The sequence below is a fragment of the Etheostoma spectabile genome, unplaced genomic scaffold (genome assembly GCF_008692095.1).
Source record: "Etheostoma spectabile isolate EspeVRDwgs_2016 unplaced genomic scaffold, UIUC_Espe_1.0 scaffold00005250, whole genome shotgun sequence".
NCBI classification, from domain to species: Eukaryota; Metazoa; Chordata; class Actinopteri; order Perciformes; family Percidae; genus Etheostoma; species Etheostoma spectabile.
This window is the reverse complement of record NW_022603242.1, coordinates 39,590-50,000: the sequence shown is the minus strand read 5'-3', so window position 1 is coordinate 50,000 and position 10,411 is coordinate 39,590. Positions and strand designations below refer to the sequence as shown.

The following is a 10,411-nucleotide window of genomic DNA, read 5'->3' as shown; positions in this document are numbered from 1 at the left end:
CACTGAGTTACATAAGTTCTATTCCTTTAACCTTTGTGCCAATGTTCAGTAATGTTTGGCCCTCATCCTCTGTACCCCACTTAATGTTTTTACTTTTTTGTGAAAATAAAGACTAATTGTTCATTTTAAAAAACATCAAATTAATTATTTACAGTTACATTTAGAGATGCAGAGGTTAGAGATGCACAATAGTGGCCCAATGTTGCAGTATCGTATTATATATATATATAATAGTATAGCTCAGATGTGTTTCACCAGATTTCTGCTCATATTTACAACTTTGTGCACATTCAAAATATAACTCCCCCCATCTCTGATGTCCGAGATGTGGAGAGTTGTAATACAGTCTGCTGTGCATGTCATTGCTCCGCTGATATGGTGGATCTCATTCAGACCGTCTGACAGACACAGAGGCCCATTTGGGTCTCTGGTCTCTGACAGAGTTTAGAGGTGTCCGTACGCTGCTCTTTATCGGAGGTCTACGCATGCATGCAACGCGTCACTGCCCCCAGCAGAGCGAGTCCACTACAATGAACTGAAGTTGCTACGCTACCAGCCGCGCTGCTCACCTCTATCTTTACAGAGAGAGTGGACACGAAGCGACGGACGGGTCTGTGATACTCAGAGCGCATACCTGAAGCCGGGGAAATGCACCTGGGATGGCTCGTGAAAACATTTTTCTCATTTTGCGACAATTTGAAAATTCCACAGACAGGGAGCGCTCTTGAACACCCTCACAGTCTCTGAAAGCACAACTAGTCGATCACGAGTGGCTCAACAGGTAAAAACATAGATAAACTCATCTTTCAGAAATTTGACCGACCGGGCTGACACTTCAGCGTGAGAAATCAGGGGGTGTGGCGTGTGCGCGTGTGAAACCAGTCAAATGCGTGTGTCTCACGGCCAATGCGTGAGAGTTGGCAGCCCTGTAACTATATTAGCTTTAGCCTGGCTGGTAGCAGCTTTCTGCTGGTTTCTTTAAGCTAACTATATTAGCTTAAAGCTTGGCTGATAGCAGCTTTCTGCGGTGGGAAATGTGTGATTATGTTGCATTAATCAGGGGATTTAGTTTGTATTTGTAGAACATAAAACACTGACTACTGTAGCGTCCCTGACTACCCATGAAAACTATGACATCACTGTATCAGCGGCAGCTGCTGCCTCCGGTACTTTTCTACACACGAAGAGCCTCACTTCCCATAACAATAAACCCCGTCGGACTAACGTCACATCCACACGTTGCCCACATGGCTACCTGTCTTAAAGGGGAATGGTCGGATGGTAATAATCATGTAAAGGAGAAACGGTGAAAGTTTACTTTTCTATCAAGCAGCAAAAAAGTATTAGCGTCAACATCACCACGTCCTGCGATGCGACCATCGCGCATGCGCACATCGTGATGTCGATGCTAAAACACAATATTGTTCAGCCCTAACTGACGATATACTTCAGTAAGCTAGTTTGCCACTTTTATCTCGGGTAATGCCACATGAAAGTATATCTTAGTTTATTTAGAATCCCAACATAGGTTATACTACGTACACTGTATAACAATACATTATGTGTTTCTTTATTTCATCTTCCATTTTTGCTAGCCTACTGTATATACCACCGCATTACAATGTTGTGTAGTTATATTGTTTTTACAATTATCTTTGTTTAATATCTGTGACTCATTAATATGTAAGTAACTGGTCATTGTGTTTTCTCCCAGTTTCACCCTTTGTTACTCAAATAAACGTGTTACAATGATCCCGGTCGCCAGTGCTTGATGGTGGAAGGTGTTTAGCAGCTGGTCAGATTGCACAGCGTTACGTGCGTGCAGGACAATACGTATTTCATGGTAATTTTAGAATAACAGAGGTGAAGAGATTCCCTGGAAAATACCAGAAGCATTTCCAGGTAATCTCTGCACCTCTGTTATTGTAATATTACCATGTAATAAAAATTGAAACAGGCAGTTTTGCATTTTGCACCACTGCCTTCTAAATCTCTAGCCAGGCGCCATTCCTCGCCTAAAACAATATAACCAACAATATGGCTAACTAGTCAAGGAACAGCAAGAGACTTGATATTTAAGACTATAAACTGACTATGTGACAGATGTCTAATCTGTCATGTCCTGCCTTCTGAAGGTCTAGCCAGGTGCCATTCCTCGCCTAAAACAATATGAGTCATTCCAGGAAGTGAAGAGGAAACTCACATCTACAAAGATAAATTTGATAGCTGTGACTCCCTGATGGTCTAGTGGCTAGGATTTGGTGCTCTCACCGCTGCGGCCTGGGTTCAATTCCCGGTCAGGGAATGGTCAGGACTTGAAAGATTCAGGTGTAAGATTTGAAAGACTAAGTTCCTGGACTAGGTTTTGGTTGATTTGTCAAATTCTTCCTCATTAGTTTATCGCTAGAACCCCAACACTTTTAAAGAGTACCATTTCCTTTAAAGCAGACCCCCGACAGAGGATGTATCCTTTTGTCATCATTGACGGGTCATAAACACTTCATCTGCCTCTATCTCAATGACAATTATTTTCATTTTTTCAAACAGTAACTTGTAATGGTAAATTACATTTAACCATTATTTTCATATCAATTATTATCTTTTCTTCTAAATATATCTTTGCTTCTAAATCCTGTTTTAGCATTCTAAGTTTACCTGTACTCAAAGAACCATTTCAAGAAATAATTTGGACCTCTACAGGAAATAAAAGATGGCTCGTTCCGGGTCTAAAATCCCTTTTCTGGGTGGGATAAAAACAGAGCTGATGAGTAAAAGCAAAGGTAAGCAAAAGCAAGTACAAAAAGCTGGGCCAAACAGCAAAGCCCACCAAAAATAGTTTCAACTCATCAGCGTTCCCCTCCAAGGAAGTCTTTAGTAAAAGGCAAAAGTCTCGTGCATTGTGAAGAGAAACCAGAGTGAGTACAGCCGTCTGATCGAGAGCAGCAAAAAACCCTAGTGGACCCAATCCAAACCATCGTGGTAAGCCTCACTGGGTGTCCAAACTAAAATGATAAGAGGCAACTTGGTAGACTCCTTACTGATGTTTATACCTGTACTCACAATGCCCTGTTTTTAAAACACCAGCCAATCACAAGTGTTACATGTGAATAATCATTGTGTGAGGAAGCTCACATAAAAGATAGTTGCAAGATCTACCAAATGTTTAATTTTGCAACCCGTAAGATGTTGGCACCTTGGTCCTTCCCATGAAATGAGAATGAGAGATTTTCCATCAGCCAGAGTAACAGAGCAGAGTGGCGCAGTGAAAGCGTGCTGGGCTAGTAACCCAGAGGTCGATACATCGAAACCATCCTCTGCTATTTGCTAGTTGTGTCAGCATTAAGTCTATGACCAGACTGTTGATGTTTAACAAAGTAATTGTCAGAAAGGTACACCTTCAATGGCATGTCAAGTTTGTTTAATCCACAAAAATGGAAATAACAGTATCACAGTAACTTTAGGCTCGTTCGAGATGAACTGCGCCTCGCCTGTAAAGTGGACGAGAGCAGGCGGTAGCAGCGGGGGGCGGTGACAAAAAGCTGCGGTAAAGTTGGACAGTTTCCAGCCCATTCCAGCCGCCTTCAGGCTGGACAGGAAGTGATGAAAACACTGTGGTGCGATTCCGATTTAATAAAATATAATCAGACCCACATATCAGCTTGTACACAGTCTCCAGTTGTTTTAATTATGACAGAGTAGCTGGCAAAGTGCTCTACATGCGATCTGTTGCTGATTTTAATTAACAACACACTGTAGATGATCCGTGATCTGAACGGATTTAGTCTCTTTGACTTCTAAACGTCTCTATCAGTCACACAGCATGTGTTCTGGACAGAATAAGTCTTTAAATCAGACAAATAGCAATTCAAATCCCTCCGATTCAAAAACAATAAAAAGTTTATATAAAACGTCATCATGTTGTAAACCAATCAGGTGTTAAATCAGCTGAGAAGCCGGCGTTTCCCAGCATGCTCTGGGTCCGCCTGGCTCTTGCAGTCGGTGAAAAGCAACTGCGCCGCCTGCGTCTCAGAACTGCGGCCGCCTTGCTCTCGTGAGATTTCCGTTGCCCACGTGTGCATGACGTCAGAGCAAGTCGGGATCAAGTCGGACACAAATCTAACCGGCATGCAACGGGCGCTGATCGCCGGTGATCGATTCTGCGCAGACCTGGCTCATCTCCAACGAGCCTAATAACTGGAGCAACTGAAACAAAAAATATACCACTCAACATTACTATACAAAAATACGGTACAATAAAAACTGTAAAATATGTACATGTAAAGTGCTTGTTGTGCTGTCTGGCTTCAAAACCTGTAAATGCAACTGCAAATGGAAATCAAATCTGGGCAAAATGCTTGCACTGTTATGGTATAAATCATAGTCGAAAAGTAACACACCTGTTGCCTTTCTGCTGGACAATACAACGTTCACTGCAAATGAAACGTTGTATTGAAACGTTTCCAGCAGAAAGCTCCATTTTAAGGACACACAGCAGACCTACAATGAAATTGTAATTGCACTGCTTTGAAAATAGTAAGAACCTTCTTCATCACAAACCTGATGGTGCAGTACTTGATCCACATGGATCCACTTGCTGTCCCTCTGGCTGTTCCTCTCTCTGTCCCATTTATGTTTTCTTCCTCCTCACTCTCTTCTTCATCTTCCTCACCCTCTGGAATATCCCTCTCTGTGTCAGAGCCCTCACTTTCATCACACGCCCTCTCTCCAAACTCCCAGAACTCCTCTGGCTCTCCCTCTTCCTGCTCTTCAGTCCCTTGATTTGTTTCTCTCACTCCTTTTTTTCTCACTTTTTGTTTACTAGGGCGCTATATCGCTTCCTCGTTTCATGATAAATATTAGAAGAAGATAAAACGTAGGAGTATGCATTACATTTCCCTTCCTACTCAACACGGGCATAAAGCCTGTTGATTACTTTACACAAACATAGTTATTTGTTATCGCAATGCAACAGCAAAGACGGATGAAGTTACGTGTTAACATCCAGAGATGCCAAAAGTACTCACTTCCCCTACTCAAGTAGAAGTAGAGAGAATTATGTTATCTTATTTCTTGTGACAGAGACTGGGACTCCAGTTAATAAGATTCTGAACAAGTAGCAAGATATAATTCAAATGGGATTTTGTGAGAAGTCTGGGTATTTTCCCATCCAATTAGATTCAAATTGGTATTGGTATTGATGCGAAAATAATAACTAACTACGACCTTTAGTACAAAACTAAAGTAACGAGCCAATTTTGTAAAATGTAAGGAGTAGAAAATACTGATATTCGTTTTAAAATGCAAGGAATACAAGTAAAAAGTCGCCAAAAAAATAAATAGTAAAAAATCAACTTGAGTACAGTAATGAAGTGTTTGCACTTCGTTATCGAAGTATTAGTACTTTGTTACTTCCCATCTCTGATGACAGTAAAGATTAATATGTACATGGTTTGTACAAGCGCTATATAAATACAGTACATTTACATGGTTTGCATAACTGTATCTTCTGATAGACATAAGGCCACTTGGGTTATCTTTGGGCTGCTCTATGGTCTCCTGAAGAAGTATAAATCCTAGAGTTGGCTCACTCCCTGTTCTTTAAGCAACAAACATCCCTGGGTGGACTTGAACCACCATCCTTATGGTTAACAGCCGACTGCGCTGACCTATTGCGCCACAGAGACTGCGTATGTCTGATTTTAATAAGCAGGAGCTCGATCTTTAAGCCATAAGCATTTGCTTTATGGCTTTTTGAGGTTGAGCTGCACATGTCTGCTTATCAGGCTATTTTCCTGTTACTCAGAAATTGGGGAAGCTGACTCATGCGGAAATGTAGAAGCTGGACGTGCATTGTATTTTTCTTAAATATCAATTGAATTCTGACTTTGAATTCAAATATTCAGCATCCAAAAACATTCACATGAACTCGCAGATCAATTGATGAGATTTTGGAGGTCATAGGTTCAATGTCAAGGTGACTGTGTCCTCATGTCTGTCCATCCGATTCTTGTGAATGCAATATCTCTGAACGCCTAGAGGGAAGCACTTTAAATTTGGCATACATCACCACTAGGAGTCGCCAATAAACTGATTTCGACCTTGGAGGTCAAAGGTCAAGGTTACTGTTTCATTACATCTCCAGAACTGTATATGTATTTCTCCTGAACTGGTGAACTTGGGTGATGTAAAGCCCCAGTGGCCTAATGGATAAGGCACTGGCCTCCTAAGCCAGGGATTGTAGGTTTGAGTCCCTTCTGGGGTGATTTTCAGCAGAGTGGTGAAGAGGGATGGTCCATAACCCAGAGGTTGATGGCTTGAAACTATCCTCTGATAATCCTATTTTGCTGGTGACACAATGGTAGACACTCTGAAAGGGTGATGAATCAAGAGATGATGACCCTCAACATGATTTCCATGGTGAGATGAATCATGATATAACTGCTGGAAAAGTTGTTGACAGCCCATGAAAAGTGGCAAGTCATGTTCGCCACAAAAATAAATAGTAAAGTAAAGTAAAAATATCTAAAAAAAACTACTTAAGTTCAGTAACAAAGTATTTGTACTTCGTTACTTCCCATGATCAGTATTGCAAATTAGACTTCATTTTAAGAGTAGGTCCCACATTATGAGTTGAAAATATTGAAATTTTTGAGTGAATTACTCCCTAATTATAAGTTGAGGAATATCAATATTTATAAGGCAACTGTAAATCTAATTTTTATTTTACGTATACTTAAAAAATTTAACAACATCACTTAAATATGTTTGTGTAATCTGTTACAAAATAATTTTGGAGTTCTGTGAACTTATTAGGGTTTACAGTGCAGAACATGTGGGTGTGGGACGACCGGGTAGCTCAGTTGGTGCATGTCATTCCCCCTCTCTCTTCCCTTACATGTCTTCAGCTGTTCTATATAAATAAAGACCCAAAATGGACAAAAAAATAATCTTTAAAAAAAAAAAGAATGTATAGGTATGGTCCCCTACCAGGCCACAGTTTCTCCAGCAAATGTTGGGAGCATTGCAACATTGATTAATGGTTAATATATTTGAAAGTTTTTCGTTTCATTATATTCAATCTAGTACTCTTCTTATTAAAGCAACCTTCTTTATAGCAACTGTGCCTCTTAGACATCTCATGATATTCAATACATTCATCTTCAGTGTTACTGATATGAATTATAACCCCGGGCATTTTATCAAACCAAGATCCCCAAAATGTAAAAGTTGTCTCCCCTTGTAATCTTTTATTACACAACTTCAGACAAACATCATTGACTTTCTTTCTTGTAAAAAACACAACTAAAAAACACAACTTTTTTAAGATTCTTTACAATAAATACCAGCCTGATGTCTAGAGAGCAGCCCATCAACGTGACATTGGTTCCCTTCATCAACCTGACATCTGGGGAGCAGCCTGCAAACCTGACGTCCGTTCCCTTTGCCAACCTGACGTTGGGCAATCCGCCAGCCAACCAGACGTCCCTTAAATCATTGATTAGAGGCTGGTAGAAAATCTCCCTGTTGGGAAATGGAACCCTGTGTGTCCTTAAAAATGTTTTTTTTTGTGTCAACAGGGCTCTGTATCTTTTAAGTACATACGTGGTCTACATTTTCAAATGCATGCAGGTATACATGCACACAGTGGTATGCATGCGTTTAGGAACCTATGCTGAAGTTGACTAAAAAGAGGAAAAAAATCACCTGTTGGAAATTTATCTTAATGCCTTAATTTAATATAAAGGAAAAATCTCGACCTTTCAGGACACCAACTTTGTTGCCCAGCGATGGTGGTATAGTGGTGAGCATAGCTGCCTTCCAAGCAGTTGACCTGGGTTAGATTCACAGCCATCGCAGTGGTTTTCGTTGTGTGGTTACTTGCTTTATTTGTCAAGAAGTAACCAGAAAGGTTACATTCCCAACCTGATTTAATAAAATATTAATCTCTTTAATGGTACAACTAAGTAAGCATATCAATCAAGCTGCCTCTATGAGGATCCACAGACAAAGGCAGCGCACTACGGTTTGCACTTTGCCTGGTAACTACTTCTAACCAATTAAAATGTATGAACATTTTTGCAAACAGGTATAGCACTGCTTTTCAGGTTGTCATGGCCGAGTGGTTAAGGCGAGGGACTAGAAATCCATTTGGGGTCTCCCTGCGCAGGTTAGAATCCTGCCAACAACGTGAGGCATTAAGATTGGTAGTAAACCAAATCGCAGATGTTTCTTCATGAACAATAGTTCTCTCATAGGTGGAAGCCATCAATGTATTTCTCAGCATTTCTTTTGTCTGTGTTACAAGATTTGCAGTGAACGTTGTATTGTCTAGCAGAAAGGCAACAAATGTTACTTTTCGACTATGATTTATACCATAGCAGTGCAAGCATTTTGCCCAGGTTAGATTTCCAGCCACCACAGTTGCATTTACAGGTTTTGAAGCCATATACAACATTAAACACAGAAACGGCAGGAAGGATAAATCAACCAAATTAGGTCACAAATAATCAGCACAAGGCCTTGTTTAATTTCTTTTATTTTGTATTTAATTGTTCCACATTGCAAAACGTTTGAAACAATTCAATCGATGTTATTTTACAAGTCAGATGAATAAATCAGCTGTTTGCTTTCTATTTTCTGATTTTGTATGACATCATCAGGGTCTTTACTTTATGTCTGAACAGACCTCAACAGATTTAAAACCACATTCAGTCACAGAAAATATGAAATGTCAGACGAAACCCAGTGCTAGTACGTCACCGGTGCCTTAACACCCGGTATCTATCGGACCGAATAGTAACGGGGATTTCGGTGCTACTGAAACACCAGCGCTGCCTCTTTCCACCTAGTGGTTGTTTTTGTTGTTTAGCAGCAATTTACTGGCAAAATATGTTATTACATATATTTTTTACATTTAATTTGGACCATATAGCAATAAACAAGCTGTTTTTTTGCTGACTGTCTTTTTGTGCTCATTTCTTTTTTTTTAACATATACATTTAAAAAATATATTTGTAAAAGGATAGGTTCAGGCACAGATTCTGGTACCTAAATGGTAAAGGGTTCTGAGGAAAGGCAGAAAACAGTCCAGCTGATCCACAATAACATACATGTTGGTCAGAAGATAAAGTTACTGCTGGTCAGCCTTCAACATGGAGAGAAGATCAGAACAATACAGCTATCAGGGCATGAGGAGGAGGAAACAGCTTGGCTCTGAAACATGTTCACAACGAGGCAGAGTGAATGAGCTGGTGTCTTTTAAGGTGACTACTATGAGTAAACATTTTCCCACATTGTTCACACCAGTACGGCTTCTCTCCAGTGTGAATGCGCTGGTGTTTTTTAAGGTAACTACTACGAGAAAAGGTTTTCCCACATTGTTCACAGCTGTACGGCTTCTCTCCAGTGTGAATGCGCTGGTGAGCTTTAAGGTTACCACTATGAGAAAAGGTTTCCCCACATTGCTCACAGCTGTAAGGCTTCTCTCCAGTGTGAATGCGATGGTGTTTTTTAAGGTAGCTACTACGAGAAAAGGTTTCCCCACATTGTTCACAGCTGTACGGCTTCTCTACAGTGTGAATTTGTTGATGTTTTTTTAGGGAACCCTGTACTGTGAAAGCTGCCCCACATTGTTCACAGCTGTAAGGTTTCTCTCCAGTGTGAATGCGTTGATGTGTTTTTAGGGAACCCTGTGCTGTGAAAGCCACCCCACATTGATCACAGCTGTACGGTTTCTCTCCAGTGTGAGCTCTCAGATGAATCTTTAAATATCCTGATGGGAAGGATTTGTCACAGTGCTGACAGCGGTGACGTCTGACTCCTCTTCCTCTCTGTTTCTACCAACAGAGAAAAACCAAGAGAGTGAGTTAGTGAGATGCCATGCTGTAGAGCTCTATCTTAAACTAGAAACAACATTTAGAGCATGTCTATGGAACATTGTTTGACAGATGCATTACCTTTAATTATTTGCCAACATCACTATTATGGAGTTGCAGTATGGGAAATGTAACATCCAGTGTTTATTAGTTTGTGGTAAATAAACTACTTTGATCAATTTATGTGTGGCCTCCATTTTGTTGCCAGCCTTTAGCCAGCCGGTAACACATGGGGGATAATCCGGGATTTTTAGTGCTGGGAAAGTTGTAAATGTAACATTTTCCCACCGATTTTTTACCTTTCACTGGTATCTGTCAGTTATGGCCCATATTTAATCTATATACTGTATACATACATATTTAACCTCTTTAGAAACACTTTTCTCACCTACATTTTTACCCCCAAAAAGTGATGCACTTCCCACATTCTTCTGCCCTCTGGGATGACCCTGAGGTTATTGGAAAATTAACACTCAATTTGTTGTTTCTAGTGGCATTGTGACACTAGGCCGTACTGACACAGAGCTAAAGAGATT

The 10,411-nt window shown here is 40.4% G+C and overlaps 1 non-coding gene across 1 annotated transcript; it reads right to left on the bottom strand.

Moving 5' to 3' along the window:
• Positions 1-2,805: 2,805 nt before the first annotated feature.
• LOC116677559 (U5 spliceosomal RNA) lies at positions 2,806-2,919 on the bottom strand. Its single transcript, XR_004329022.1, has one exon. It is a non-coding gene; the product is annotated as a U5 spliceosomal RNA (small nuclear RNA).
• Between the last annotated feature and the right edge of the window lie 7,492 nt (positions 2,920-10,411).